The sequence below is a fragment of the Myotis lucifugus genome, unplaced genomic scaffold (assembly GCF_000147115.1).
Source record: "Myotis lucifugus unplaced genomic scaffold, Myoluc2.0 scaffold_127, whole genome shotgun sequence".
NCBI lineage: Eukaryota > Metazoa > Chordata > Mammalia > Chiroptera > Vespertilionidae > Myotis > Myotis lucifugus.
In genome coordinates this window covers 3,252,119-3,279,535 of record NW_005871175.1, presented here as the reverse complement: position 1 = coordinate 3,279,535, position 27,417 = coordinate 3,252,119, and the positions used below count along the sequence as shown (strand labels likewise).

At 39.6% G+C, this 27,417-nt stretch overlaps 1 protein-coding gene across 2 annotated transcripts in view; it reads right to left on the bottom strand.

Annotated features, from left to right (window-relative positions):
* Positions 1–27,417, bottom strand: part of SCFD2 (sec1 family domain containing 2) — a 315,517-nt gene that overhangs the window by 169,416 nt on the left and 118,684 nt on the right. The window lies entirely within an intron of this gene.

The window sequence follows — 27,417 nt, the reverse complement described above, 5'->3', positions numbered from 1 at the left end:
AACTGAGCCACATTGGTCAGGGCCCGATTTGCGCCCCCCCCCCTTTTTTTTTTGAGAACAAATTATTTCTTCATTCAGCAGCAGAGAAGAACCTGGAGACAATAGGCTTAGTATTCACCCTAATATAAATGCACTAGGAGAGATTTTGTATAATGCTCAAACTTTGCCATCACAAAGTTTCAGAATACAATTCAGCTATAAGATGTATATCGTTCTAGCATCTGATAGCATCATCATCGAGCTAACACTGTATTTTCTTCTTATAAGGGGGAATTTCCTCTGTTCTTCTAAGGAAATACAGCAGTGAGGAATACATATGTATGTAATTGGCCTCAACGTGATCACACTTAAGATGTCACAGTATGACTATAAAAATAACAACATAAAAATAGAAGTTTTTGCCTTAGCCGGTTGGCTCAGTGGATAGAGCATCGGCCTGAGGACTGAAGGATCCCGGGTTCGATTCCAGTCAAGGGCACATGCTCAGGTTGTGTGCTCAGTCCCCAGTGTGGGGTGTGCAGGAGGCAGCCAATCAATTATTCTCTCTCATCATTGATGTTTCTAGCTCTCTCTCCCTCTCCCTTCCTCTCTGAAATCATAAAAATATATTTTTTAAAAATAGAAGTTTTCCACATGTAGTTATTTCAATATTCAATCAGTGCTTTCAAAACTTTATATGATCCTTTAAATGATCAACTGTGTTTAATAGGTCAAATTTCAGTTTTAAGATCTAATGTTCACTCCTCCCTCTCTCATATACTAATTTTCTGGACAAATTGTGGCAAATTCCAGTAATATTTATATCCTAGTTTGACAAATGCACAATCATCTCTATGGTATTAAAAGTTTGTCTAGCCCTAATGGGTTTGGCTCAGTGGGTAGAATGTCAGCCTGCGGACCAAAGGGTCCCGGGTTCATTTCCGGTCAAGGGCACATACCTTGGTTGCAGGCTCCTCCTCTGGTTGGGGCACATGTAGGAGGCAACTAATTGATGTGTTTCCTTTACATCACTGCTTCTCTTTGTCTTTCCCTATCTCTTCCACTCTCCCTAAAAATCAATGGAAAAATATCCTCGGGTGAGGATTAACAAACAAACAAAAAAAGCTTGTCTATCTTTCCTGAACTCATAAACACTTATTTCTCAAAAGTTATCTAGTCCAAGCGTCCCATATCAGGAATGAGGCATAGAACAATGAAGTAACTTGCACAAGGTCACCTAACTAGCTGTTACTAGTTTACTGGATTTTACACCTAAAATATGTACCAGTTTTCTTTGTGATTACTTGAAGTCTTCCTTTTCAGACCAAAATTCTACATGACAGCTAGCATATGACAGGTTCTGCCAGGTGATCATCTTTAAGCTCTAGCAGGCTTAGGAACAGCATGAGGTCAAGATCATCACCACTAGAATCATCAAAGACACTGTTAATTTTTGTAAACCCTTTGCATGGCTAATAGGAACTAGTTATTGGTTTAATTACAGGAGCTCTTTTTGGAGCACCATTTGTCTTATACTACAGGCTAGACCAATTGCCTTATTAGTTTTATTTTACAGACAAGGAACTGAGGCTCAGAGAAGTTAATACTTGCATGGGATCACAGAACAGTAAGTGGTGGAATGAAATTTTACAATCAGGTCTTCATATGTCCCAAACTCATAGTCTTTCTACTGTACTGAATTGCCTTTAGTCTCAATGCACTTTTTTTTTTGGTAGCAAATAATTCAAATTACTAAAGTATTTATAGATCAGAAATCTATTTTAATTTTAGAAATAAAAAGAGGATGGCCATAATTAATTAATGAACAATTTGTGGCAAAATTCAATTTTAAAGGTTTTACTTTGACAGAGACAACTGATAATTAAATTGTTTTTATTTGGATGCAAAAATATTCCCAAGGTTTCAATTTTCTATTTTATGCATTATGTGGTCTCCAAACAATAGGGTCTAAAGTACTAGTAGAAGTCCTACTTTCCATCGAAAATCAAGTAGCATTTCTTTGGGCACTTAACTCTATGAGCTGGTAATGCTCTAATGGTTCATATATATAATTTCACTTAATTATGATATTACTATATGGCAGATGGTATTGCTAGCCCCACATATAGATAAGAATCCTAAGGTACAGAGAGCTAATAACTTGCCCAATGTCACACAGCTAGTGCACCGTGGAATCAGAATATGGACCCATGTAATCTGATCCCAGTATCCACGGTCCTGTCCACAATGCTGTATTGCCTAATACAGTGGTCGGCAAACGGCGGCTCGTGAGCCACATGCGGCTCTTTGGCCCCTTGAGTGTGGCCACGAAGTTTCAATCGCACTGTACATGCGCGCCCGCACGTGGTATTTTGTGGAAGAGCCACACTCAAGGGGCTGCAGGCCACTGGCCTAATATAATGAAACAATCATCAAGTGGCTACAACCCATTTTTTTAAATTCACACTTATGAGTTAAGATAGAAAGCAGAATAAGGTGTGAATCAAACAAGAACACTCATTGTGTTATCTTGGGTCTGACATGAGCTTTTCATGGGACATCCTGCAATGTGGGCAGGATGCCCAGGCAGAGGGAGCTAGGTAGCTACAGTGCTGAGAGTTTGTTGACCTCTTATGGCTACTCTCTTCAATCTATTCCGCTTTCACCAGGAGGGGTCTGAAAGTGCTGGAAACATAGTGGGAGAGAAGAGACTGTTCACTGCATGTGCTTATCCAAGCACCTAGAGGATTTTCTTAAACAACAAGAGTCCAAACTGAAACGAGTATTCAAAGCACTCAATAATTAACATTAAATGGTTCCTGGAAAATGATATGCTTTAGGCTCTTACTAAATGCTTCCCTTCCCTTGACATTGTGCTTTGTTACCTGGACTTACTATCCAATTCAAATCTTCAACCAAGAGCATGAGACACTATGCCCCTAGGGATGACTGATGGCTAGATGGCATATACAGACACATATATTAGAAGATATATATTTGTTTGGATATATACATGAAGGAATTCCTTTTTTCAGTGAGGAATACAATTAGGTATTCCTGTTGTATGGCACAGACAGATGGCAGGATTCATATATTTGTTTAAAGGTAATGCCAGTAAAAACCTTGCCTTTGTAGAAGGGAACCACCACACAGAACCAAGTGTGCTAATAATGAAAAGGCCCCCTTCTGCTCTACTGCAAGTGGCAACTGCTTCGTAGCCTAAGTATGCTGAGTTTTCATCTCATGTTTACATTTTTTAAGAAGGATAGCCATTTGTAATTACCAGGTTCACTCTGTGTTTAGGGGTAAAACAAACATTTTGTAAACTATGGATTAACAATATCCTCCCAATCTGCACTCAGGAATCTAAGACTTTCTGGTTCCTAAGGACTTACAGAAGATACAGGGTAAGACTATCTATGTGGTATTGTAGGATTTTTCTGACATTGTTATAAGTTATAGCTGTGTCTTTTTTAAAAAAAAAAAGTATTAAGTTATGGTCTGCAATAGGAATATTGTAAACTTTATACTCAAAGTTTTAAGTCATAATATCATATGTAGAAACAGGATTCGTAAAATGCCTGATTATTTCAACTTCCACCTACTCCTTCAAATGGCCCAGTGTAAGAGAAGGGAATAAGAAGGTAGGGCAACTTGAGAAGTGTTTCTCCCTCTATTCCAGTGATGTCGAACCTCTGACACGCGAACTCATTTTTTTGGTTGATTTTTCTTTGTTAAGTGGCATTTAAATATATAAAATAAATATCAAAAATATAAGTCTTTGTATTACTATGGTTGCAAATATCAAAAAAATTTCTATATGTGACACGGCACCAGAGTTAAGTTAGGGTTTTTCAAAATGCTGACACGCCGAGCTCAAAAGGTTCGCCATCACTGCAGTCTATTCCATAAAAAAAGGAAGGAAACCATTCATAGTACTCACAGTACAAAAGACAGGAGGGTGTGGGAAGCTTTCATTTAACCTCTGAGAACTATTTGTATGCAATTAGGAGATATGTCAACAATTGGGTTTCAAAGCCTCAAAATAAACAAACTGCTGGGGTGTTCTGACAATGATATTTTAATATAAGTAGCCCTTTAGGGAATAGCAACGTTAATCTGGTACAGCCCATCACCCTAGAAAGGCAAGCAAACACACAACGCAAAACTGCCATAGTTCATAAAATGCAAAACATCATCAAGTGTAAAATACATCCCAAAGATGTTAAAATTGGGGTGGGGGATGGAAATGTGCAGCTTAGAAAAGTTAATACAATCAAAGTATGTGATAGTTCCAGCCGTGGGGGTTAGCCACTACATTATTTCAGTTAGTTTTTGCAAACTATAGTCTACCTCCTAATCCCTGTAAATGCAACACAGGGTTAAATTTACACTTGACCGCACTTGAAGTAGAATTTCAGGCAATTATCTCAGTGTGTGGGTTGAGGAAGTCTAGGTGATTTCTGTATAATCTATCCTCCACATCCTGGGAGGGATATTTGCTGTCATAAACACCTTTTTAGTAAGACCTCCAGGAGAACATCACAACCCTGGATGATTATTATATTTTCATACTAAGATGATTCTTAATTTAATTGATTTTCTATACGTTTTCTGTGCAGTTTTTTAAAAGGTGAGACATAGTTCACATACCATAAAATTCACCATTTTAAAGGATTCAATTCAGTGAATTTTAGTATAGTCACAAGGTTTTACAACTGCCAAATGTTCTAATTCTAGAACATTTTCATCATCCTATCAAAAAACCCAGACTCATAAGCAGCCATCACCTATCTTCTCTCCTCTCGAACCCCTGGCAACCACTAATCTAATTTTTATCTTTATAGATTTGCCTATTTTGGATATTTCATATAATTGGAATAATACAATATGTGGCCTTTTGTGTCTGACTTATTTCATAAGGACAATGTTTTCAAGGTTTACCTAGGTCTAGGTTATAGCATGTGTCAGTATTTCTATTTTTATGACTGAATACTATTCTATTGCATGGATAGACTGCACTTTGTTAAACCACTCATCAGCTGATGAACATTTAGGTTTTTTACTTTGGGGCTATTGTGAAAAATACTACTAAAACCTTCACATACAGCCCTAGCTGGTTTTCTCAGTGGTATCTTCCCCCAGACTGAAGGGTCTTGGGTTTGATTCTGATCAAGAGCACATAACTTGGTTGTAGGCTCAATCCCCAGTGTCATTCGGGGTGTGTGCAAGAGGCAACCAATCATTGTGTCTCTCTCACATTAATATTTCTCTCTCTCTGTCTCTCCCCCTCCCTTCCACTCTCTCTAAAAATCAATGGAAAAAATATCCTCTGGTGAGGTTAACAAAAAACAAACAAAAAAACCCACATCCACATACAAGTTTTTGTATAAACATACATCCTTAATCTCTTCTTGGATGTAAGAGTGGAATTGCTGGTTCAGAGGGTAACTTTATGTTTAACTTTCTGAGGAATCACCAAATATTTTCCAAACTGGTTGCACCATTTTACATTCCCACAGCAGTGTATGAAGGTTTCAATTTCTCCACAATGTCACCAACATTTGTTATTGTACTTTTTAAAAAATGTAGTCATTCTCATGGGTATGAAGTGATATCTCGTGGTTTTGATTTGCATTTCCCTAATGACTAATAAAGCTGAGAATATTTGCATATATTTAGTGGTCATTTTCTTGGCAGAAATGTCTATTCAAGTCCTCTGCCCATTTTTCAACTGGGTTATTTGTCTTTTTATTTATGAGTTGTAAGAGTTCTTTATATATCCTGAATACTAAACTATTACCAAATACACAATTTTCAAATATTCTCTCTAATTCTGTGAATTCTTTTTAATTTCTGATAGTACCCTTTAGGGGAAAAAGTTTTTAATTTTGATGAAGTTCATTGTGCTGGATATATGAAATTAGGAGATATGTCAACAACCATGTTTCTGGTTTGTCTCTATGCTTAATTCTATATTTATAAAAGAAATAATATCTATGAAGTGGACAAACTAAAAGTTGCATAGTCGGAATATACCAAACTCATTTTGTCATAAAACATCTATAATGCAATAATTGTTTTCCTATACAAGTCAGGGAAAAATTTTTTGACAAGACATCAAAATGAATCTGAGCAGTTTTTGACAATGGATAGAACGGAGGTCTATCTCTAGATGGCCCATCTGCTTGGAGAATTTCTGTATTTTTACATGTTTTGGGATCTACATCTGGACTAAATGCTAATATCATTAATTCAAAGAGCATCTTTGCTTGCCAACATTTCTAAAGATGAGAAGTTATACAAACATATTTCCCCTGTAACATTTCAAAACATGCTCAACCATTAAAAGAAAATTAACTTTAAAGACATCTGTGCCACTGTATATGATGTATTTGCTTCTTCTGCAGAGAGCGGCAATGGCCAGAACTCCCTGTTAGTAATAATACAAGATGCTATGGTGACTTCTAAGCACTGTCTAGCTTTGCAATGGAAAACAAGCTGGAGAAGCTTTGAAGGTCTGACAGAAACTGCAACGTCTGGGTGGCAAGTGGGATTGCACTAGGCCCAAGGGACATTGCGAAACCCTCCTCCCCGCCAGCTGTTGCTTTGTATCGGAAATTCTACTGGAAGCCAGTCAAAAAGAGGATAACAAGTGAAAACTATTTTGGCAACAAAACAAAAAATAAGAAACCCAAAACAAACATCTTCCCACAAACAGTTAGATTTTCGGTTGGATTCTAAGCATACGTGGCAATAATTTCAGAAAATGCACATGCTACACTCACTGAAAATGCAGACAGAGATTGAATGAAGAATGGAAGGGAAGCAGGAGCAGACACCTCTTCAGAAAGCAACTTGTCTGTTTAGTTGTGTTTCCTTATAAGACAGACTCTCCTTGGACTAGACTTTGAGTGATGAATACAACACAATATATAGATGATGTACTATAAATTTGAAACTTATCTAATGTTATTAACCAATGTTTTCCCAATACATTTAATTTTTTTAAAAAGACAATCTTCTTGAGGGCAGAGACCAATTTTTCTTCACTGTGTATTCCTAAAATTTTAGTGCTAGCTAAATAACTATGTTAAGAGAGGGTCTAGGAAAGAATGATATGAATAAGAAATGACCTTAAATGAAACTATTTATAGGATGTGCTCTAGGATGAGGAAAGAATACTGACCATGTTATTCCTGAATGAGGTCTTTAATAACCATTCACTTATTCAGCAAATATTTGTGGAGAACCTACCATGGGTACTGTCCTAGGTGCTGTGGATACAGCTATGAACAAAACTAGAGGCCCGGTGCATAAAATCATGCACGGGTGGGGTCTGGCCGGCCCAGCCCAATCGAGGCTGATCAGGGCCAGGTCAGCCAGGCGGGAGGGAATGCAGGAGGTTGGCCAGCAGGGCCCTGCCCCTGATTGGGGGGGAGGGGGGGTTGTGGTGGTAGGGGGCGGGGCCTGCCGGGGGAGGGGCTTCAGGAGGTTGGCCAGCCAGCTCCGCCCCCGATTGGGCCAGTTGGTTGGCGGCAGTGCACGGCATAACGACCAGTCATTCCAGTCGTTCTGGTCGCTTGGCTTTTATATATATAGATGGACCAAAACTCTGCCCTCATGGAACTTATAATTAAAAGCTACATATGGAGCACTGAAGTGTGCCACGCTTGTTTTGAGAGCTTCATGTGAATTATCTCCTTTGAATTGAGGCACTATTATCATTCCCAATTCACAGATGAGACAATTGAGGTTTAGGTTAAGGGACTTGCCTAGGTCCAGGAATCAGGGACTCAAGCACAGGGCTTCCTAGCCACTGAACTGCTAATCTTCATAGCTGCACATTTATCACAGATTTGTCACAGGCCTCTAAGGCCACAATCTTATAGCTGATGCGTCACGTTGTTTAATGTTGCACGGCAATTATACAAGTGAGTGTTATACCATCTTGTTCTACATTATACCATTATAGCCATTTACAGAGAGAGAAAGCCTGAGATTTGTAACACTGAAATCCATGGACTCCAAAAAGGAAGCTGTGTGTCTCTCATGGTTGTTGAGAGGAGAGAGGAGTGAGTTAGGAAATACAAAGTTTAAAGAGATGTTCACATGAGAGGGAATAATGCTATGACTTTTTCTAACATGGAAGAGTGCTACCTCCCATGGGAAATAAAGAGCTGATTCTTAGCACCTGGGAAAAGAGGAAAACAGGTAAAAGAAGAAATCTGGAAAACTCTGCCCTATGACGGTATGTATGTCCTAAAGTGATTGAGAATAGAAAACAAAACAGAAAACACCACTAGAGAATATATTATCTCTGATGGTCTTTCAGTAATTCAGACTCTGGAAAATACATGATGTTAACACAATCCTCCTGGGATAGCAACATAAATCTGATTGCTAAATAAAAGTTACTTCTGACTTATTGTTCCATAAAATGTCAGTCTAGTACAACATTCAACAGCTCAAATTTAGAAAACCTAACATCCCTCCTGAGTGCCGTGGCTACAACTTTCATAAAAACTGCTTAGGTGCCCTGTGATAAAACACAGGCACACTTGGGGGCTTCTGGGAGAAAAGATGCGTTCTGATGCATATGGCCATAGAGTCTGGTCCTTTCTAATCCAGCTTAGCACTATCACATCTTCACTCTAAAGGCACAGTAGGTCATGCTCTTTTCCCAATTATTATAACTTACTGCTTTTCTCTTTAAAGTAATTATTTTCGTCTATATTCTGCTGGGTTAAGGAAACTCACAGAAGATGCAATGATTCAATAATTAAAGAAATAGAAATCATACAGAGTCAAAATCAACATTATGGCCAGTTTTTAGGAGGTTATGACATAAAAAGGAGACATTAAAATTACATCAGAATATTATATATGCAAGGTAATCCCAGTGAATCAGAGCTCAATCAGAGATTGCCACAGAGGCCATGTGTAGATTGTAGCCCATATCTGTGCTTCATTTCATTCAACAAATATTTACAGAGTACAAGATGCCAGGATCTGTGCTACAAGCATATATGCAAAGGCAGAAGAGCACAGTCCCAAACTTTGCTGAATTTACATTATGATTTGTCTGATAAAACACATAATATAATAGCTAAGATCTGGAAACAGCCTAAGTGCCCATCAGTAGATGAATGGATTAGAAAACTGTGGTACATCTACACGATGGAATACTATGCTGCTGTAAAAAAGAAGGAACTCTTACCATTTGCAACGGCATGGATGGAACTGGAAAGCATTATGCTAAGTGAAATAAGCCAGTCAATGAAGGAAAAATACCACATGATCTCACTCATTCATGGATAATAGAGACCATTATAAACTTTTGAACAATAATAGATACAGAGGCAGAGCTGCCTCAAACAGACTGTCAAACTGCAGCGGGAAGGCCAGGGAGGGTTGGGGGGCAGGAGGGAGGTGGGTAAGAGATCAACCGAAGGACTTGTATGCATGCATATAAGCATAACCAATGGACATAAGACACTGGGGGGTAGGGGAGGCCAGGGGATTGTCAAGGGCGGGGGGAAAAAGGACACATATGTAATACCCTTTGTAATACTTTAAGCAATAAAAAAATTTAAAAAAAAATAAAGGATCACATAATATAATACATAACCAAAAGCCCTTATGTTTTCTCAACATCTTAAAAAAGGAAATGATCTTACAGTGCTAGTGGGAATGTAAAATGGTCCGGCTACTCTGGAAAATAGTTGGGCAATTTCTTTTCTTTCTTTCTTTTTTGTTAATTCTTGCCTGAGGATATTTTTCTATTTATTTTTTTTTTTTAGAGAGAGTGAAAGAGAGAGGGAAAAACAGAGAGAAGCATTGATGTGAGAGAAACACATTGGTTGGTTGCCTCCTGCATGTGCCCCCGACCAGGGCCTGGGTCCGGGAGAAGACTTCAACCAAGGTATGTGCCCGTGACTGGAATCAAACCTGGGACCCTTTGGTCCTCAGGCCAATGCTCTATCTCAGTGATTCTCAAGGTGGGCGCTACCGCCCCCTGGTGGGCGCTGCAGCGATCCAGGGGGGCGGTGATGGCCACAGGTGCATTTGTTTTAACTTTTTTTGTATTACCTTTCTATTCTGAGTTCAATAAATAGTTTCATAATTTCAAACTTCAATGTTTCTAATTTACACCTTTCTTTACTATATTTTACGAAAAAGGTAGAAACATTAATACATATATCTTTCTGTTTAATTGCTATTAAAATTTTTCAAAAATTAATTTCCAGGGGGCGCTGAGTAATATTTTTTCTGGAAAGGGGGCGGTAGGCCAAATAAGTTTGGGAACCACTGCTCTATCTACTGAGCCAAACTGGCTAGAGCTGGGCAATTTCTTTAAAATCCAAATTTACACTTACTATACAATTCAGCAATTGTACTCTTAGGTACTTGTCCTAGAGAAATGAACATTTATATCTATACAAAAAAGCTGTACATGATTTCTTATAGCAGTTTTATTAATAACTAGGGGCCCAGTGCATGAATTCGTGAACCTTGAAAGGAACTGTGGGCTGCGAGGCTGTGGAGGGCACAGGGGCGGGTCTTGGCCCATCCTCCGAGCCCCTGCCTGGCCCCTCCCGCCACAGCCCCCTGACCCTGTCTGCAGGCAACCCCGCTCCCACTGCCACCGCTCCCACACGCTGACAGCGCTGACCCCGCTCGCACCCACTGAAGATGCAGAGTGATTGGGGTTGGGCAGGTGCGAGCGGGGCTGGTGCCATCAGTGGGTGCAAGCAGCAGCTGCTGGCCCCGATCGCCCCTCAGGAGCAGAGGGAAGTGGAGAAGCCCTCAGGGGTGATCAGGACCGGCACCTGCTGCTCACACCTGCTGATGGCACCGAGCAGTGGGTGCAAGCGGTGGCTCCAGCATTAGCAGCGGGTGCGAGCAGGGCCATCACTGGCAACAGATGCAAGCACTGGGCAAGACCATGGCATGCAGGAGCAAAGAATTTTCAGTAACCACCAGAGGCTCGCCCCAATGACAGCAATCAGCGCCCCACCTTGGTCTGGCACCCCTGCTCACCTGCTCCATCATCCCGCCGTGGCTGATGCCTTCCATGTTTTGCACACACCCCCTGGTGGTCAGCGCACATCATGGTGACTGGTTGTTCAGTTGTTCCGGTTGTTCCACTCTTTTGGTCTATTTGCATATTAGCCTTTTATTATATAGGACTGCCAAAAATTGGAAACCACCCACATGTCCATCAGGTGAATAGTTAAACTGTGAAACACATAAGCCAAGGAATATTGCTCAGCAATAAAAAGGAATGAACTATTACAACAACTTAGATGTCAAGGCCATCTGAGTGAAAAAAGCCACTCTCATAAGGTTACTTACTTATGATTCCACTTAGATAACATCCTTAAAATAAAATGATGACATTATAGAGGTGGAAACAGGTAATGGTTGATATGAGGTAGGATGATAAAAGTAAAAATTCAGTATGTCAGAGGACAAATGCTATAAAGAAAAAAAATAAAGATTAAAATATAAAGCAGAAGGCCTGTTTTGAGAAGGGGTTATTCTAGCTAGGCGGTCAGAAAGGCTGCTCTGAAGGAAGTCAGAGTGAGCCGGGTGGGTATCTGAGGAGGAGAGGAAAGGAGATCAAGTCAGGGGCATGCTCAGTGTCTTTGAATAACTGCAAGGGGGTGAGTGCAGCTGCACAGGGACACAAGGATGACAGCACTTTCTAAGCCGTCACATCAGGAACCCCAACTCATAGGCTTCATTTCTGCTAAGTGGTGACTTCTATGGTGCTTAAGAGCCCAGGAATTAAGTTACCAATACTTACTAGCTGGGTGAGTTTGGGAAAGTTATTTAACTTGCCTCAGTTTCCTCATTTGTTCAATGCAGGATAATAATTGCAACCACTTAATAGGGTTGCTATGAAGAATAAATATAGTTTTGGAATACAGCCTGGTATAGAAGTGTGAAATATATATTATCTATTATTATTCTTCATTATAGTCTAAAAATATTAGCATTCCTGGTGTTGGCCCTTAGGTTATTAAGAATCAGAAATATTATCACAGTGGTAAAAGACTAAATAAATTATATAAATAAATAAATAAATAAATACGCATGCATGCACATTTATGTGAAAAGAAACAAAAATGGTTTATTCTGATGATTTAATTAGTCATGATAACCATTTTCTATCCAAGCTACACAGCAAACTGTAATTGCGTTAATTAAATCAGGTGTTGAAAGGTCATTAGGACTACATTACAAAATCCTATTATTAAAAAGATGCTTTAATAGGGTTTCTGACAAAATATCCTATGAGAATAAGATTTAGATGAGGGATGAATAGATGGGGACGAATGAACAAACACACAAGGTTCCCTGTGGAATCATACATGATTTCAGCCCAAACCCATCAAGTATCAACAGATTATAGAAATTGAACTCCTGGTTTTATTTCAGCATTATTCTGGGTCCTGAAAATTTGGGTTCTTTTTTTTTCCCCTCAATATTTTCTAGTATCTACCTTTTCTAGTTAATGTAAAGTATACCAATGCTGAAAGTAATTCATAAAAAATTTTAAGTTTACATTAAAATCTCATGATTTTGTAAATGTTCAGCACTTTAGCATAAATAATCACCACCACTCCAACTGTATTGCAGAATGAATCACACAAACCCACAGCTGTGAGATTAAGTACAGGGAAACAGATCTCCACTCTGGCACAACTTCAAATGCCTCAGCGGAGACAGAAAAATGTCAAACACAAAGTTTACACTGAAGCACTGTGGCTCCCCTGCTCAGGGAAGAAGCACCGATACGTTCTGTATGATAAAATACGTAACACACAGCGCCCGTCATGCATTATAAAAAGGATTGACTTGCGTAAACTCAGGGTGAGTGAGTTTATGGGTTGTTCTAGTCACTCTGTACTGTACAGAAACTCAGCAATGAGCTGTACTTCCAAATGCTGATCTTCCCTGAAGACTTGGTGCTGATCTCTCTCTGGTCCTGCTCCATTTCTTGACTGTGGTTACAACATTCCTGTTGTAATCCAAAGAGCAACTCACAACATTTCCAGAATGAAGTTCTCCTTTTCATAATAGTTGCTCTTCTGAATTCTAGATGGTAAAGGTTCCAGTGGATTCTAGTCTACAGTACATGTGTAAAGTTTTACACTTATCTGCTGACATGAGGAAGTTACTTACTCATGGAAGAATTATCTTTGATTCATAGCACGTAGTCTGGCTGAGATAATTGTTTGAAATGGAAAAAAAATGCCTTAAGCAGTGCTTTTAAAGAGAAAATTTAAAAACACTGGTTGAAGTTAAAAGATGTAATGGTAGAAAAAACCCTGTTTACAATAACAATAAAAAAGATAAAATATTTAGAAATAAACTTAAAAAGAAAAATTTTATACTTATATGAAAAGCACTGTCCTAAAACACTCCTAATAAAACACAATTGTAGACTTGAACAAATAGAAAAATATCTTTGGTTCTTGGTTAGAATATTTTAACATTATCAAAAAATACCTGTGCTAAGTCACTTCATTAATTTTATGAAATCCCAATAAGAATACCAATAGCCTTTTTTTTCCCTGGAAATAAACTACCTTACTAAATACTAAAGTTCAAATTTAAAAAAAATAAACAACAACCCAAGGTCACCTAAGGAAAACAATATAAGAGCTATGAGAGAGGAATAGCCAAATGAAATATTGAAATTTACTACAAAGTCTCTGTAAATAAAATAGTGTGGTATTGGAGTACAAATAGAAAGACCAATGAAACGGAACAGCAAATCCAGAAAGTGACCTGATCCCAGATGGAAATTTGAATATGACACAGGTGCATCTCAAAATGTGAGGGCAAAAACAGGCTTTTTAATATATGATGTTGGAACAATGGACAGTCATTTTAAAATGATATATTTTGATCTATTCTTCATGCTACCTATAAGTGCCAACTCCAAACTGATCAGATATTTTAAGAGTCAAATTATACAATCAATTTTTTAAATGCGTGGAATTCCTCTATCATTCTTTTATAACCTGAAAATAAAAATAAAAAAGTTTCCTAAGTATGACTCGAAACCCACATGCAATAAAAAAAGATTGATATATTTGACTATCTAAAAAAAAAAAAGCATGGCTAAAACACTGCATGCAAAGTCAAAAGATCATAAATTAGAAGGTAATATTTGCAAATATATGAAAGATAAAAACCTAATATCCCTAATGTATAAAGAACTTCTAAAAATTGATGGAAAAGAGACAAAAAAAAACACTATAAAAAGATTTGCAAATGTCTTTGAATAAAAAATTCCCATAAAAATTAAAATGAAATACTAAAAAATGTTTAAACCACTCAAAAGAAGAGAAGTGAAAACAGAAGAAAAACAAACAAACACAAAGAACAGAAAACAAATAATAAAATGGTAGACCTAACACTTTAATAATTACAATAAATGTAAATGGTCTAAACAAATCAAATTAAAAGACTGAGATTTTCAAATAGATTAAAAAATAAAAGAAAAACAGATGAGTAGACAAATTGGAGCACAAGAAAAAGAAAATAGTCTATATTGTTATTCTTAGAAGCATGTCATTCAAGGAAAAGCTGTAAAACATGATAAGATTAACCCAAAGAAGAAAAGATTGGAACAGGGAATCTTTAAATTAAAAAAAAAAAAATGTACATTTTGAACCTGTTCTTTACCGCAGGTCTATGCTACGATTTCCCACATACATGGCAGTGGTATAAGATTTACTTTCATCCTGATTCCCAGAGGACAGATTAATGAGTGTCAATCAGAAGTAGAGAGATTATTAATCATTATAAGAAGCCAAAGAGAGAGCAGACATGTACTCTCATCGGCAGTATCTTTACTAAAGCTAGACAAATACTGAAGTTGGGGGGAACTATGAAACGAAGTTAAGAAAAGGAAAGGCAGTTACATTAGTATTTTAATCTTTTATTTTATTACTGGCAACTGGATATGAGACTGACAGTTTCTATTCTGAACTTGCTAATTTACAATTTTTCCTGACAATACCTATTTATACTGGTAGTTTGAGAATAAAAAAGTCCATAAAATTCTCTTCAGCAGTTTTATGCAAACACTGGCCTTCTAAAAGGTCTGACAATGGGACTCTTGCTCCAGAATACAAAGGAAATGCTGCAGATTTTTTTATTACTTCCTACAGAGGACATATTTACTTTAATCTGCCCAGCATTCATCTTCTATTTTTCTATTTCTTTCCCTCTGTCCATGAGCATTGGGTGGGCTGATTTCCTCTCTGTCTCAGGGGTAAAGATGTAACTTTGGCCTGGCCAATAAGAATACTGCATTCCTAGGCCACAGGATTAACTTAGAGATGGCTACATCATCTAACCAAAGCTATTCAGAGTAGATGCTAGAACTCTTATTTGAGAAACCAGTACAGAAATACCTTTTGTTTTCCCTGGTATATGAACCTGGAGGATGTGTATTAGTCAGGATAGGCTACATTGTGTTATAGTAAAATGCCACAACCTCAGTGATTTAATGCAACAGAAGCTCTCCATCACACTATACATCCATCATGGATCAGCAGGGGAGCTCTGCTCACTGAAGTTGCTCAGAGACCTAAGCTGATGGGGGCCCCATCTTGACACATACTTCTTTGATCACATGGTAGGGAGAAGGAGACAGAAATACAAACCAAGGTTGGTGGACTGGCTGTGAATAGTGCACTGGCTCATAAAAGCTTCTGCCCAGAGATGGCACATGCCTCTTATGTTTACATTTTACTGGTAGAAGTAAATCACATTGCCATACCTATTTTAGGGGACATGGGAGGATAAAACTACCATGTACTCAGAAGGAGGAAAGCTGAAAACTACTTGGTGAACAATAACAATTATATAGACTACTAGTATAAACCTGGACTTTCCAGGCTTTGTAGAGAAGACACTGGCATTCGTGGAGGAGGACGGAGTCCTGATAACACTGCAGGAGCCTCTGGGTCCAGCTGTGCCTGAAGCTAGATGGCTTTGGGCTGTGAGTTTATGTGAAACCATAAACTCAATTTTTTTTTTTTTGCTTAATTCAGTTTGGTTTTCTTCCATATCCAACAACTAAAAGAATCCCAAGCCACAGACTCCTCCACAAACAACAGAATCAGACAGTATTGGGGGGTTTTGAGAAACATGATAGAAGGTGGAACGATGTTAACATGTTCTTGAAACACCAACAGGTTTTTAGGCAACCACAGAGCCTCTAGGTGCCTCCACCTTTTACAGATATCTTGGATTCTGTGTGGGATAAAAGTTGATGATGCTTTTGGAGAAAGAAAACCAAAAATGCACTGGTTCTAACTGCACCTATTTCTGCATCTCCTCTTGACAGGCTCAGAGAAATAGACCAGGAAGAGGTGCGTTTTTATTTATCTATTATTTTTCTGCAGGAGAGTGGCACTCTGTGTAACTCCAAACCTATCCTTCAACCAAAACCATGGAACCCTGAGAGAATCCAGGCCATGCTGGCTCCTCTGGAGTCCATGTATCGAGCCTGAGGAGAGCTGAACACAAGAGCACACTGCAACTTACCACTTCCTGTGATCTGTCTCCCCCACCCGGAGCAGCTTTGGGGAAGAGTCTTGACTCTAGTAAGACTTACCCAAGAATATCAACCAGGTAGAGGAGGGGTGTGGCCCTGTCCCCATAGGCAGCACCTTGGGGTAGGCAAGCCTGGGCCCAAATCCTGCCTCTGCCACTTCCCAACTGGGTGTTTCTTAACCTCCGAGCCGCAGGTTCCTCAGCTGTATTGGGAAGATGGAGAGGAGTAGCATCGCCTCAGAGGAAAGAGGGGATTTTAATAAAAAAGCATTCTTTCAAGGCCAAACACCTAATAGGCTTTCCATGCTACCTCCTTCCCAACTCACCTCCTGCTGTCTTCCTCCTTTCCTTGCAGGTGTGGAAGGGGAGGCTGCTGGTGCGCAGGCAGAGGAGCAGTGTTGGGTACATTAGAGAAAGAGCTCTGGTCAAGCTTTGCGAAGTCTAGCAATGTTCAAGAGCAAGTCCACCAACCTTCGTTTGTATTTCTGTTAAACCTCTTTTAACAAAACAAACACCACAGCTAATTTTTTATAAAAGGGATCACAGCAAAGGGCTTCTTCAAACAGCAAGAAGACAGTAATCATCTAGATGTATTTTTCCACCCAAGCAGACTGATGGAGATTGTTAATAAATAACATAAAGACAAGGTGGCTCTTTCATGGAAAAACCTTAGATTATTATTTTTTCTTTAGAGGAAACTTTCCAGAAAGGGCACAATGGACTTACGTTTCAGTAAGTTGCACTCAGTTCACCAAATGGACTGGTATTTATTGAGTTCTTACTACATGCCAGGTACTATGCAGGATGAGCGTACATATGCGTAGGAAGTAACGCTGCCACTGAACAATAAGCTCTCGCAGGGCGAGGCTTTCTGTTGTTTGCCACTGTACCCCCAGAACCGCTCCCGCTGGGACATACCAGGCACTCAGCAAGGGATGACTGATGAAATGGCCGGCTGGAGCAGCTCACGGTCCAGCAGGGTTAAAAACGAAATAATATTACTCATATCGGTGACTGCATTTCTCCATCTGTGAGTAGTTATTGATTAGACAGATCAAGAGGTTTGGTGATCAGTAAAATCTGAAATGAGATGTGATCACAAAGAGAGAGCTAATTCAAATATTTCTATCAGAAAAGAAGTGTTTCCAAATGCTTTGAAGACATGAGATCTCATAACTCGAATCAGTAGAATTTTCTTCCAGGTTCGGTTAGAGCAGTGGTTCTCAACTTTCTGGCCCTTTAAATACAATTCCTCATGTTGTGACCCAACCATAAAATTATTTTCGTTGCTACTTCATAACTGTAATGTTGCTACTGTTATGAATCGTAATGTAAATATCTGATATGCAGGATGGTCTTAGGCGACCCCTGTGAAAGGGTCGTTCGACCGCCAAAGGGGTCGTGACCCACAAGTTGAGAACCGCTGGGTTAGAGGAAGGCACATTAATAGTAACAGTAATAATGATCGCATGCTATGTACTGAGTGCTCACTATGGGCAGGCCAAGCATTCATCCTCCCAGCTCCGTGTAAAGCCAGAGGAAGAAACTGACAGATAAGAACAGCCAAGGTCACAGGCCTCATTGGCAAGGACACTTTCAATCCTGACTCTTGGAGACTTCCTTCCACACCTCCCTCAGCTCCCTTTTAACCAGCACATTACACTTTTTTCCTCTTATAATCTGCAAGGCATTCTTTCCCTCACCCCCAACCCCCGCCCCCAATGGAAGGCTTTTGTTTCAATGGTATCCATATCAAAAGCCACTTACGGAACCAACTGTGACCAAGGAGTGCACTTTCTCCTGGTGTAGACCCGAAAGGAACCTTTAAGTAACTGGGAAGAAATGGCCCAACTCAAGCATTTAGTTTACATCGCCCCCTGAAACTGAGGTCCTGCCCAAAGTAAGGGGACGGACTACAAGGAGAGATGGTTATAAAGGCAATTTAAAAATCCTGTGGTTTGATGGCTAAAGGAAAAAAATAGTTCCTTCAGGTTAACATGCACTGTTAACCTTGTGGGGACTGCCAGTGTTTGGGACAGGCATGTCTTACTGATGAAGTATGCTTTCATTTCAGATTTTTCCAACCCCCTGAAGAGTGCCGTAATCCCCTGTGGAAAACAGATAAATTGAGGTATTGCAACAACACAGATGAAACCCAGACCCCAGGGCCCAATCGGCAGTGACATCACACCACATTCCAAAGCTGGCCTTCCCTGGGAGGAGCACACGCAGAAACCAGTCTGCGTTCCTTCCATCGTTGTCAGGGTGAGAGAAAAGTGGGTTTTACAGAACAGCAATTTCTATGGGGAGATAACGACCTCCCCTCACACAGGCCTCATCTGCTTTCGTAACCAGGAAAGCAATAGGCCCCTTGTAAGTGTAACTGAAGGTTCTCGTTTAATCAAATCAAGCTTGATCCTACATAAAGAGGAAAAAAAGTATCCAATCATTTTACAGTCTGATAAAAAAAAAGACTTTATAATTCTCAACTGTTAAATGCATTTAAAATAAAACTAAATCACAAAAATGTTCTTAATGGCTACATTCTCCCTCCTCCCCCCCCTTTTATGGCTATATTTATAATTTAAAACAGGTATTACTGCCTCTGTCACTACCACCACCAACACAGCAGCCGTCAGTACTAAGCACTCACAATGTGCCAGCCACCGTCCTAACAATGCTATGATGTAGGTGCTACCAGGATACCCACTTTTCAGATGAGAAAATTAAGATACAGAAATGATACCTAACTTGCAGGGCCATCCAATGAATATGTATCAGAAGTAGGATTCTGACCCAGGCAATCTATAGAACCTTGGTCCTAAACCCCTGAGATGGGGCATTAATAACTTGTATTTGGCCTGGTAGGGCAGAGCCAGGTGCTATTAACAAAATAAGGGTTCATGGTTAACACCCAAGGTCTCTGGGTCCCAGAGAGCCAGAGGTGACAGGGACCTGAAATGCAGCCCCTGTTTTATAGCTCCACACTGGAACGAATCACCGGTATCAGGTTAGAGCAGCAGTTCTCAACCTGTGGGTCGCGACCCCTTTGGCGGTCGAACGACCCTTTCACAGGGGTTGCCTAAGACCATCCTGCATATCAGATATTTACATTACAATTCATAACAGTAGCAACATTACAGTTATGAAGTAGCAACAAAAATAATTTTATGGTTGGGTCACAATATGAGGAACTGTATTTAAAGGGCCAGAAGGTTGAGAACCACAGGGTTAGAAAGACTGTCAGACCCAATCAAACCCAAGAGGACTTTTTGCAGAAATGAGAACAAAAATAATTTGTTGAAATTTTATAAGGTCACTAAAATTTAATGTCTCCCAAAGGGCTTCAGTATTAAGTGGCCAAGGTATCCCATCACAAAATAAAAATAAAGTCCTGTATTTTATGGAAACTGAAAAATTTCTGCCTGTCATCCAATCTCTGCATGTATTTAAAGAGTGCCATTAATATTCCCAAACTGCCCCATGATGTCTCTTCTTCCAGCCAAACAAATGACCCTAAGTCCCCAAGCACCTGGGACTCCTAGTCACAGATTCTATCATTTAGCAGATGTCTTCCAAGTGGCTACTACACGCCACAGCCTGCGCTGGATACATTTCTGGACCTCTAAGGACACATAAATGTGTGGATCTCGACTTCCTGTTTACAAAAAAGTGACACAATGATAAGTGGACCATTTGCAAGTTGATCAGAACTGCTGCCTGTTCTGTTCTTTTTTTTTTAATGACAGTAGTTATTGAGCTCTTTTATTCCTCTTTAAAAAAATTTTATTTAAATTACAGTTGATGTAATTTAATTAGTAGTTATATTAGTTTAGCTAAAACTAAACTTAGTTTTTAACTAAATTAATATAACAGTTTCAGGTTGTTCTGTCCTTTCATTCCACCAATAACGAGGTGAAGGAAGAACATGGCAATGAGGGTAGGACATAGGCCACAGCTGCCTGCACCTAGGCCCCAGATAATACAAGAGAAAGAAGCGAGGGCTAGATGCTGGGGCTGGCTGGAGAGCATGGCCCCTTCTAAGGGGCAGTCACCACTCGGCTCCAATCAATTCTTCACATTTTTCTTGAAAAACAACTCATCTGTTTATGGGAAGTCTCTCCATTGTTCTGCTTTGGCTTACAATGGAAAGTTTTCACAAACACTGCGTAGGCAAACAAAACAGGGCCACAGAACAGCTAGGGCTTGCTGGGATGAGTCTGCAATCCAGTGCGCCTCCGAGGAGTTGAAGGAAAGAGGAAGCCTGGCCTAGGAGAATGCTGTCATGGGCAGCTCCTTTGGGTCCCTTCCACGTCCACAGGGAACCGACTCTGTGAACTGCTGGCAGAGCTGACTGAGTGCTGTGCTGTGAGCTGGTCACAATCAGAATAGTGTCCTTAAAAAATAAGGTAGAGAGAGACACGGCAAGGCCTGTAATCTTGACTCCTTTCGTGGAAGAAAGTGACATTCCAGCCAGCCCTGCCTGCACACTGTTTCATATTACATAAACACAGCTAATTGGTTATGACTGCTACAGTGATTAGAGATGCATTAGCAATTTGACTTTTTTAAAAGGAGGCATTAATCAAGACCACTAATATAAGCAGCTACCAAGATTGCTCTCATTTTTCTTGTCTTCTTTTCCAAAGTGTATTGTGGCTTTTAGTATTTCAGCTGCTATCATCACATCATATTCCTTGCCTAATGGGATAACCTAAGGAATAACTTCCCAAGGCTCAGTTACTTTGGTGCCAAATAAAAAAATCTAAAGGGACGAATTTCAGAGGGAATTGGGGATGGGGGAAAAGTGATTAACAGGGGAAGTTATATGCTTATATGCATAGCCCAAGGACAGAGGCAATAGAGTGGTGAAGGCCTGGGAGGAGCAGGAGTGGGGTGGAGGAGGTCAATGGGAAAAACAAATAAACAAACAAATAAACAAAGGGGACATCTGCAATACTTTCAACAATAAAGATAAATTTTTTAAAAATCTAAAGGGAAAAAAATCCTGGATTCTGACTTCTGAAGCGTGACATGCTGACAAGCTCCAGCTCACTCACCGTGAAAGGGAAGAAAGAGTCCCCTACGAACCCTATCCTGGCAAGAACTTCAGCCACTAAACGGAACAGCTGTGTCACAATAAACAATGAGAAACAGACAGAATAAGTAGGTGGGAGGAGTAGCTGGAGCTGCTCAGTCCAGAATTAATACCCAACACCGTGCACAGATGAATTCTGGCTTTGGCCTCAGATGGGCCTCAGTTTGAATTCTAGCTCCTTTACTTGATAGGTGTGTGACGGGTAGTGACAGACATGACCAGCAAGTCGCCAGTTGAGTGCTTGTAAGAAGTGATGCTCGTTGATACCTAAGACTCTGCCAACTGACCCACTCCAAGTGGACAACTCCCACCGCATTCCATGACCTGGGACCTTGGTTAAGTGTTCCAGAAGAGAGGGTGAGGTCTGGGTACCTCAAGTGGGGTGAGGTATCCAGGGAAAACCCCCCTATGCCTGATCAAGGGGTCCCCAGATCACCACTCCAGTTACATATGGATCCCCAGACCTGACCCCTCAACTTTCTGATCCAGTAGGTCTGGGTAGAATCTGCAAAGCTGTATGCTAAACAACTCTCATGTGTTTCTGATACAGCTGGCTTGCAGAACGGTTCTTGGAAACCACTCTAGGAAAGAACCCAAATGGATTTTCACAGACACATCTGTGGTAACCCTAACCCTAAAAATCCCCCTCCTACCTTTTGATGGGTCAAGCTGAACCACTCAGAACTTAAGTACATGGGCTATATTATCTTAATTCGTTGAAAATTTATTTTCATGAGTCATGCTCAACCATATTAAATGTCATACTCAGTCAGATGAATAATTTTTTTAAGGATTTAGTAATAAAAATGTTTTTATACTGCCTGATACTTTTTGATATTTTATAAAGTTGTAAAATGTGTAAATGATTCTCCTTTATTTACTTTTGCTTTTTAGAAGCGGAGAGGTGAACATCTAAACTGACCTTTATGATCTGTATTTTTTTATGTTTACACGTTCTTCATTTCCTACTTATATTTTATTTGTATAGTAATAGCCTAAAATTCTCTGTGAAATAAATAAAAGGTATACTAAATTAATTTAAATGCCTGGCATTACAGTTCAATGTAAGATGTTACATTACTGAAATGTTAGCCAAAACCTTTGGTAACTGGATTATATAGAGTGGATGGGAAGTACAGTGAAATCCTATGTTTAATATGGCTTTGAGTAAATTTTAAAAATGCAGTTAAAAATTAAAAATAAATGAAAAAAAAATAAGAATCCCCATCCTGGGAGCTGGAGACCAAAAGCTCCATACGCCCACTGATGAGCTTAGTAGAACAGAACATTGCTGGGAAGGCTTCATCCTATTAGAGGGCCCAACATGTTACTGTGTCTTTTAGGCTATGAGCCCAGTGAGCTAGATCATCTCACAAGATGGCTTTGATGCTGTGTCCAGATATTTTTGGTAAACAATTAATATTAAATCTATTAGTGCCAGGCGGTGCTGGGAGCATGGCGCTAGTATTTGAGAAAGAGAGAGAACAAGTCTATCAGGGCTCTTCTTGCCATGTAGGGAAATGCACTGGCGTCTGACAACCCAACTTCCCATGGCTGGACCAACGAAAGCTGAGGGTCAGGTGATAACCCAACCTATAAGATTTTCTTTTTTTTTTTTTTAATATATTTTTATTGATTTCAGAGAGGAAGGGAGAGGGAGAGAGAGATAGAAACATCAATGATGAGAGAGAATCATTGATTGGCTGCCTCCTGCATGCCCCCTACTGGGGATTGAGCCCGCAACACAGGTATGTGCCCTTGACCGGAATCGAATCTGGGACCTTTCAGTTCATAGGCCGACGTTCTATCCACTGAGCCAAACCGGCTAGGGCGCAACCTATAAGATTTTCTTCAGAGAAAAGAAGTATAAGAAAGTAAGTTCATCTCACCTATGCGTAGCTTAAATGTCCTTTTCTTATGAAGTTAACAAAATATTTCAATTCCAGATATGTATGTGTGAAAGAACAATGAGAGTGTCAATGCCTAGATTTATTTTCTAAGTGGCACTGGGGAAGAACACCTAGATTTACTGCCTAGGTGATGACGTCTTGTTTGTAGCATCTGGCTTATCAGGAGTAGAAGAAATAGTTTTCTGCAATACAGCAAACAGTTTTATAAAGTAAGAAGATTTTACAGAAAATAGTAATCATGATCAAATTCTTCTCTTACCATTTAAACATCTCAGAACTAGTTCCAGACCCCCAAAACTGTCCAACTCTCAATCTAGCCTCCATTCAACCAAGTCTAGGAATAGAGAAAAGTGAAGAACATCATGAAAATGTCAAAATCCAGTATTTATCCCTACCTTCATTCAGCACCACAATTTTAAAATGAAAGCCAGGAATATAAAGGTGAATAACATATGGTTGCTGCCCACAGGAGCTTAATGTAATAGAAGATGTAACAAACAACAGTAGTAGCTATACACAGCGAAGTGCTCCATAGGGCAATCCCCCGAGATGGGTACTATTATATCCCCATTTAAAGATGGAGTAGTGGAGGTGAAGAGAGGTTACGTGACTTGTCCAAGATCACCAGCTAGGGAGAACACACATGTACAAATATCAAGCAACCGAAACAACACAAATACTATGTAGGTGCCCTAGGATTTTCACAAATCAATACTGAGGCACAGGGTTCACTTCGGGCTGGGATGATTAGAGAGGGAATAAGAAAGGCAGTGACATTTTGAGCTGCATCTTAATGAACAGGTGAGAGTTTTACAGGTAAGAATGGGGGGGCAGGGGATGTATATTAGGGATTTCTATAGTATTATTGGAAAATACTTTATTGTAGGGATGAAAATAAAATTATTTAAACCCTGGGGAGAAAAACAGAAGGGTTCTTAAACGTATTATTTGCCTGGATTTAAAGCCTTTTTCATTCTCCTTTTCCTTCACTAGCATTATGCAATTTTCTCATTCATTTTAGGCCACAAAAAGTTCCTCTGGTAAAGCTGCAACGTATTTGCCATGTTGCAGAGTGTCATATTAAACACTGAAACAGAGTCGGAACTTTCTGATTCCCTCATTCGCTCAATAAATACTTATCAAGAGCCTTCCACGTGCCCCCAAGCACGAGCAGGGCTTGAGATACAATGGAGCAAAACTCATGGAGTTTATGGTCTGGGAGGGAAGGCAGACACTAATCAAATTATCACACAAATACACAATAAACTGTTCACTTTCTGCACCTGATGGGCTTGCGGGGAGCTGAGCTAGTATGGAGAGTCAGAGGGGGCCAACCCCAGGACGTGTGGTCTGAACTGAACTCCAAAGGGGGTTATTGGGCGGGGTGGGGAGTAAGTTGGAGAGAACTACTTGTGCAAGGACCTCAAGTGTGGTGGGAGTGTAAGGTACTTAAGGAACTGAAAGGCCTGTGGCTGGAACAAAGGACACGAGAGAATAAAAAGGCCTCCGGAGTGAGAAGGTGAGCATAGAAAAATGACGCTGTTCACGCCTGTGCAGTCCAGTGCAAAGGGTGCGTCATTTTGTCCAGACACAGGACGCATGGGTGTAGCACACTATTTGGCAACTGCTTCTAGTTCCTCCCACCCTGGAGAGGAATGACCCAGATTTTTCTCAGCCTGATCATGTCCATTTTTGCTTTTCTATTATTTTAAGCAAAACACTGTTTTTCACTGCAAGACAAGAGCCATGTCCTTTAAAGAAACACACAATTTTTAAAAAAGCCAGTAAACCTATGTATGTTCCCAGAATTTTCCCCTGATTTTTCAAATATTGAATCTGAATTTAAAATACATGTAGGCATAAATTGGCTCAAGAAAGAACTATAAAGATAATAACAATAAGGAAGTAATAAGGAATTGGATATTTTGATTTTTATTTGTTCCACCCTACCAAAAAGCTCCAATAAATACACCCTGGTGGTTTTTGTTCTGTTCTAAGCTCTATGTGGAGCTGCCCGGATATATAACAGCTTCAACACTTCCATTCTAATATCTGGAAGGGCTGCTGCTCTGAAATGCTATAATCACTCTAAAGTCAAAAGTCATTAATATCCCTCTCTAAAATAAAAGGCTGGACTCATCTCCGATGATGTCATTTTTGTCTGGGCTTCTGCAATTCTCAGGGAGAACAACTTGAAATAATCAAGAATATGGTGTGCAACTCCCAAGGTGACCAGTTTTCTCACAGAAGTGTGAGATTAGGAGGGAGGAAGGAGGAAGAGGGAACGGGGATAGCAAGCAATAGATTAAAGTTTACAAATAATATTAAAGATACAATTACAGAATAAGTTGATGCTGTGTGATTTGTTTCTGGAACAACATTTAAAGTGTTCTGACTTCTTTTAATAGATGAAAACATGTACTTCACTTCTTGTACATCAAAGAGGTGACCAAAACACTGTGAGCTATGACTAGCGTTATTGTTTACTTGGCGCATCATGCCTCTACTTTGACAGAAAGCGTGTGTATTCCCAGTTAAAAAGTATCCAATCACATTTTAACCAGGAAAAAAACCTTTCTTGGCCAAAGACTGAATTCTTTGCAAGGTGGTGATTTGTACCAAATAGAAACTCTGAATCTGACATCACTGCATTAAAAAAACAGATCGGATTTAATTATTTTTTTCTTCACCACAACAAAAATAAGGAAATAAAGAGTCCAATTATTTCAGAATGTAGTTTGGACAAAACCACAGCTCCTAAAATTAAAACCCTATCCATTTTGCATGTTGGAAAATGTAAACTGTTCATGAACACTGCACCATATCAGTTTCTATTCCAGATGGTTCTCTGTCGGGTTGGCAAGAACTCAAGAGCCTGACGAAAAGGTGCAGGCATATGTCTTGTATTTAAAATGAAAAAAGAAACAAAAAAAGAAGGGGCTTCATTTTATAAACAGTTTGGTGAAAATTACCATTCCGTTTGGGACCAATTCAGTCCAGGTGCTAAGAACAGAATAAGCAGGCAATACACGAAGGCAGAAATGTCAGGCTTCTGTGGGAATTACATCCTTGGTTACCTTTCGAACTACATTTTAAAATACACAGAGATATCGCTGTTGTTGTACACATATGTTCTCCTTCTGGCTTTTCAAATGTTAATCTTCTATTCTCACATAATAAAATAATATAAGTCAAAGCCTAAGGCCCTTTGTGTCTCTTTTTAATTTTCTTCTGCTGCAATTTTAGTACCTGAACTGCTTATCCCTAAATGATTTTCCTCCTACCCAAGGTCCTAATGGTCCTCCTTTTAGGCTCAGCGGATCCTGCTTTATATTCTGATGTTACTTTTGAGGATAATGTCTCCTAGGACCTGGAACACGGATTCAGCACTAAGGTGCTCGGCAACTTCCTTTCCAACATTAGCTTTACAACCCTGACGATGACAATAAACCTGTGCCCCTTTGTTCCAGCACTGTGACGTTACCAGAGACACTGTGGTCACATTTAACACAAAATCCCGCCTGAAACCTTCACTTGGGAAGCATATATGGGATCTGAGTTTCTACTTGTCAGTAGATCATCAAATATACATCAAAACACTGACAGTGGTTGACCCTGGGTGGTGGGCTCGTAGGTAATTTTTATTTTTTTTCTGTGATTGTTAAAGAGCAAAAGGTCTTTCAAGTATTCTACAATAAGCAAGTAAGATTTCTATAATCAGGGGGAAATCTGACTAAAAATATTTTAAGGAACATATAAACATGAAGGGAGCTTTAAAATCCATCCAAACGACAGTCCCTGCCCTTCTAAAGCTTATAGTCAAAGGATTGTGTATAATTACAC